Source organism: Convolutriloba macropyga, unplaced genomic scaffold (genome assembly GCF_964194025.1).
Source record: "Convolutriloba macropyga unplaced genomic scaffold, txConMacr16.3 SCAFFOLD_1545, whole genome shotgun sequence".
Taxonomy (NCBI): Eukaryota; Metazoa; Xenacoelomorpha; order Acoela; family Convolutidae; genus Convolutriloba; species Convolutriloba macropyga.
In genome coordinates, this window is record NW_027453636.1 from 13,924 (window position 1) to 20,000 (window position 6,077).

The 6,077-nt window shown below is 42.2% G+C and overlaps 1 pseudogene; it reads left to right on the forward strand.

The window, feature by feature from the left end:
* Positions 1–4,391: 4,391 nt before the first annotated feature.
* On the forward strand, positions 4,392–4,543 carry LOC142358433 (5.8S ribosomal RNA; annotated as a pseudogene).
* Positions 4,544–6,077: the final 1,534 nt, after the last annotated feature.

The following is a 6,077-nucleotide window of genomic DNA, read 5'->3' on the forward strand; positions in this document are numbered from 1 at the left end:
GAGCCTTAGAAACGGCTACCACATCCAAGGAAGGCAGCAGGCACGCAAATTACCCACTCTCCGCACGAGGAGGTAGTGACTAGAAATAATGATATGAACCTTTATGGTTTGTAATCAGAATGGAATGGACTTAAAAGCTCCATTGATGAACGAGTAGAGGGCAAGTCTGGTGCCAGCAGCCGCGGTAATACCAGCCTCTACAAGCGTATGCAATAGTTGCTGCGTTTAAAAAGCTCATAGTTGGATCTGTTTGAGTAGAACGGCAACATGGTCTTCAGTTAAATCTGTTGACTCGTTCCGCTCATCCTTCGCATCGAAGAAATAGTTTGCACTTAAATGTGACGAACTGTGGAAACGGTGTTTTCACCCTGAGAAAATTAGAGTGTTCAAAGCATCCTTTGGGATCGAATAATAAAGCATGGAATAATGGAGAATGACCCGCTACTCGATTGATGCCGGTTGGCTGAGTGCGGTAATGATTGAAAGGAACAGACGGGGGCATTTGTATTGCTACGTTAGAGGTGAAATTCTTGGATCGTGGCAAGACAAACTACTGCGAAAGCATTTGCCAAGAATGTTTTCATTAATCAAGAACGAAAGTCAGAGTATTGAAGAGGATTAGATACCCTCGTAATTCTGACCATAAACTATACCAACCTACAATTTGTCAAAGTCGATCTTGACTTGGCAAGAGATTAACCGGGAAACCAAAGTTTATTGGTTCCGGGGGAAGTATGGTTGCAAAATCGAAACTTAAAGGAATTGACGGAAGGGCATCACCAGGAGTGGAGCCTGCGGCTTAATTTGACTCAACACGGGAAAACTCACCCGGTCCAGACATCTTAAGGATTGACAGATTGAATATCTTTCATGATTATATGGGCGGTGGTGCATGGCCGTTCTTAGTTAGTGGAGTGATCTGTCTGGTTAATTCCGATAACGAACGAGATCTTCTCCATCTAAATAATGAAATTCACTATATGTGAATTCAAACACTTCTTAGAGGAACTATGCGGAATTAAATACCGCAGATGAAGTGAGGCTATAACAGGTCTGTGATGCCCTTAGATGTTCTGGACTGCACGCGCGCTACACTGTGTACTTTTAGATTGAGTACTCAGCCCTTGGTCCGAAATGGACTGGGCAATCAGAGAAAAGTACAGCGCTTCAAGGGGATCGTCTGTTGTAACTTGCAGACGTGAACCAGGAATTCCTGGTACTTATGAGTCAACAACTCATAGGGATTACGTCCCTGCCCTTTGTACACACCGCCCGTCGCTACTACTGATTGGATAGTTAAGCAAGAATTGCAAATTCCTACTGTTGGGACTTCGGTCTCCGGCAACGGGATGAAGCGGATCGAGCTTAATTGTCTAGAGGAAGTAAAAGTCGTAACAAGGTTTCCGTAGGGGAACCTGCGGAAGGATCAGTGATTGATTCCTTCGGGCATGGCTGCTGGTAGAGGCCATGTCTGTAGTGCGCATGACGCTCTGTCGCTAGAGATTGCTTGGCAACCAATCTCGAATTATGTATCGAGCTCAAAAACTACTTGTGTGGATACATAGTTCAGCAGTCATGGCAAGGGACTGCTTAAAGGGAGACTAGTTAGCAAAAGCAGCCTAGCAGAACTGCAGCTATCTAGATCTCAGAAGCTGGGTTATAGAAGCCCAGCTATAGACTTGTGAATGAGAAAGGCCTAAAAAGGTCCACAAGTCGCGTGGTTAGAACCGACACGCAAAAATCCCAGCGAGTGACAGAGCGTTGCGCTGTTCAGTGGGAAAGAGTTGTGCTACTCGGGGCGCCCACTGAACTTGCTCCGAGCCAAAGGCTCGAAAAAACACAGCTTAGCCTCAGATCCTTTACATAGAAGGCTAGCTAAAATAAACTTACCTTGGACGAGGGTAAAGTTTAGTCAGTTCTTAGGGGAGAGTAATCCACAGCTTCTCGCCCTCTGAACATTCTCCCAGATATGTAGGTCTGGGAGAGTCTCCTCCTGTTCTTCGGAATCTGGAGGTAGACAAAGACAGTACGATACGATCTTGCATCGGGATGACTAACCGATAATGATCATAATCTGACAATTTTTCCGGCTTGAGGCACCGGAGTCAGATTAAAGACACATACTGAACTAAAGGCGTATGTGCAAAGCTTGTCGGAGTGTAGAGAGTCAAGCTGAGTTGACTCGTCACGTGGTGATGACAACAGCCATGTGCAAAACACTCACAACTTTATCGTCTATGTGGAAAAGGTTGCTAACAGCGCTCTCTATGAGAGGCCCTCGCATATAACTATACGAGGAAAAGGCGATAGAGTTGTTTGAATGTGGGGCAGGTTCATCGACAAGCTAAGTTGATCACATTCTTGTTGTGGCATCCTACTAGAATTGGTCACGGTCTGCACCAACTCTCCCCAAGTTGGCCAGACTTAAAACTAGAAATAAGGTTTGCAGCTATGTGAACCTAGAAACTGTAAAGGAGTTGAAAGAACTTAAAGGAATTGAAAGAGGCCTTGAGGTATATCCTCTTGGTAAAGACCCACAAAAGCTCACAAAAGTGGCTTCGAAGGGCAAAACTGGTTCATCCAAAACAATTGGAGAGCTTAAAGCAGAACCAATTCGAATGAAACACTATTGGTGAAACTTCATCATGAGAACGTCACAAGCTGATCACGCTCTATGATATGACTAGTATTATGTTGCTTCTAGTAGGCTAAGCGCAAGCCGAAACATCAACATGTGAAAGTCGTAGAATTTTGCAATCAAACTGTGGCTAGTACTGTGATGTTACTAGTAACCTGGTGTTCCGTCATATGGCCAAGAGAGCATTTGAAGGCGAAACTTCTGCATGGGAAAGCTGCATCATGATCAAAATTTTATATCGAGTATTATGTTGACGTTAGTAGGCCTTGGCCGAAAACGCAGCATGTGAAAGGTATAGATAAAAGTTATTGTTGCAGTCAGTACTGTGTAGTTACTAGTAGCTGGATTTAAGCTCAAAATGAGACACTGTTGGTGAAACTTCATCATGAGAATGTCACAAGCTGATCAAGCTCTATGATATGACTAGTATTATGTTGCTTCTAGTAGGCTAAGCGCAAGCCGAAACATCAACATGTGAAAGTCGTAGAATTTTGCGATCAAATTGTGGCTAGTACTGTGATGTTACTAGTAACCTTGTGTTACGTCATATGGCCAAGAGAGCATTTGAAGGCGAAACTTCTGCATGGGGAAGCTGCATCATGAACAAAAGTTTATATCGAGTATTATGTTGACATTAGTAGGCCCTGGCCGAAAGCGCAGCATGTGAAAGGTATAGATAAAAGTTATCGTTGCAGTCAGTACTGTGTAGTTACTAGTAGCTGGATTTAAGCTCGAAATGAGACACTGTTGGTGAAACTTCATCATGAGAACGTCACAAGCTGATCACGCTCCATGATATGACTAGTATTATGTTGCTTCTAGTAGGCTAAGCGCAAGCCGAAACATCAACATGTGAAAGTCGTAGAATTTTGCGATCAAATTGTGGCTAGTACTGTGATGTTACTAGTAACCTTGTGTTACGTCATATGGCCAAGAGAGCATTTGAAGGCGAAACTTCTGCATGGGGAAGCTGCATCATGAACAAAAGTTTATATCGAGTATTATGTTGACGTTAGTAGGCCCTGGCCGAAAGCGCAGCATGTGAAAGGTATAGATAAAAGTTAGCGTTGCAGTCAGTACTGTGTAGTTACTAGTAGCTGGATTTAAGCTCGAAATGAGACACTGTTGGTGAAACTTCATCATGAGAACGTCACAAGCTGATCACGCTCTATGATATGACTAGTATTATGTTGCTTCTAGTAGGCTAAGCGCAAGCCGAAACATCAACATGTGAAAGTCGTAGAATTTTGCAATCAAACTGTGGCTAGTACTGTGATGTTACTAGTAACCTTTTCTTACGTCATATGGCCAAGAGAGCATTTGAAGGCGAAACTTCTGCATGGGGAAGCTGCATCATGAACAAAAGTTTATATCGAGTATTATGTTGACGTTAGTAGGCCCTGGCCGAAAGCGCAGCATGTGAAAGGTATAGATAAAAGTTATCGTTGCAGTCAGTACTGTGTAGTTACTAGTAGCTGGATTTAAGCTCGAAGTGAGACACTGTTGGTGAAACTTAATCATGAGAACGTCACAAGCTGATCACGCTCTATGATATGACTAGTATTATGTTGCTTATAGTAGGCTAAGCGCAAGCCGAAACATCAACATGTGAAAGTCGTAGAATTTTGCGATCAAACTGTGGCTAGTACTTTGATGATGCTTGTAGCCAACCGAATTGGTTGAAAAGCCCAATAAGTAAGCTAACTTGGGAGAGCTTGTTGGAAACCAAATGCTACTAGATTGGTCCAAATACATCCTTCAACAGGGGATCACTTGGCTCGCTTTACGAAGAGGAGCACAGCTATATGTGTTAATTCGGTATGAATCGCAAGATTTGTTTACCGACCTCTCTAACGCAAAAGGCGGTCTCGGCTTCGGCTGTTGACTGCGTCCGATTCAGGGTTATATAACTCTCGATTGAACACATTGATGTTCTATTGTTGGTGCTTCCAATAAAATTGGAACACTTAAAGCAGAACCGATTCAAATAATAGCATTCTGATCAATGATTGCATTCCTTGATCAAGAACTGCTGGAGTCATTGTGATGGCGAATTTTCTTCATAAGAAAATTGCAAAGAGACGGAACTTAATGAGACTAGTATTATGTTGTTTCTAGTAAGCGGAAGCTGAAACAGCAACATGTGAAAATCAAGTTTTGTTCAATGATCTCGAGGCGATAAGTACTATGAAGCAACTAGTAGCCTAAGCATGACTCAGATTTGAGACAGTCAAAAAGACTGGCGAAACTTCTTCACATGAAAGTTACATAGAGAACTACAAATGTATACAGCGAGTATTATGTTGTTTCTAGTAGGCGAAAGCTGAAACATCAACATGTGAAAGTTGTCTGCAAACTGTAGAACGATATGTGATTAGTACTGTGCTGTTACTAGTAGCCAGTCTGACTGTAGAAGCCAAGACAAAGGGAAACTAATGCATCTGAAAAGGACAAGTTATGGAAAGGTATGCACGATAAGTATTATGTTGTTTCTAGTAAGCGGCAGCTGAAACATCAACATGTGAACGTCGTTGTGTACAGTAACCTAGAACTATATAGTCCTTAGTAACGTGCATTTACTAGTACCTGTAATTGGTATTCAGACTCAGGCAGTTTGGAATAGTTTGGCAAAGATGCACCAGAGAAAACTGGGATTTGATACAGAAATTGTTGAATACAAGTATTATGCTGCTTCTAGTAGGTTGAATCCGAAACATCAGCATGTGAAAATTGAAAACATTTCTGGTTCGAATTGTCACAAGTATTTGGTGATCTGAGTAGCCAAACTCACTACAACGCCAATTGAAGGCAAAAATTCTCAACGGGAAAAGCTATTCTCATTGAATGAGCTAACAAGACGAGTATTATGTTGCTTCTAGTAGGCGAAAGCCAAAACATCAACATGTGAAAGTCTTGCTGAACAAATTTAATGTTGTTGAGCTCAGTACCGTGTGAATTAGTAGCCATAATTGGCGAGCGAAAATTGAACTGGCGAAACTTCGTCTTTGGAAAATTGCAGATGCCGAGCACTTATTTTGCAACGAGTATTATGTTGACTGTAGTAAGCGAAAGCCGAAACAGCAACATGTGAAAGCTGTTGAAATTTGTGGTCATTTTGCAATAAGTACAAGGAGTGTAACTAGTAGCCAGGTCAAAATTTGGGATAAGAATGAGCAAAAATTCTGCATGAGAACAGTTGAAATTATGAAACTAAATTACAAAGACTAGTATTATGTTGTTTCGAGTACGCGAAAGCGGAAACATCAACATGTGAACGTTTGTAACGAAGTTTCGTTAATTTTCAGCCTAGTACTGAGCAAGAACGAGTAGCCTCATCTCCAATCCCACGCAAAATGTAGTGAAATATGTGAGTGAACCTTATTCACGGTGAGGGTTTCCCGAGGTCTGTATTGCAGCGAGTATTCTCCAATCCCACGCA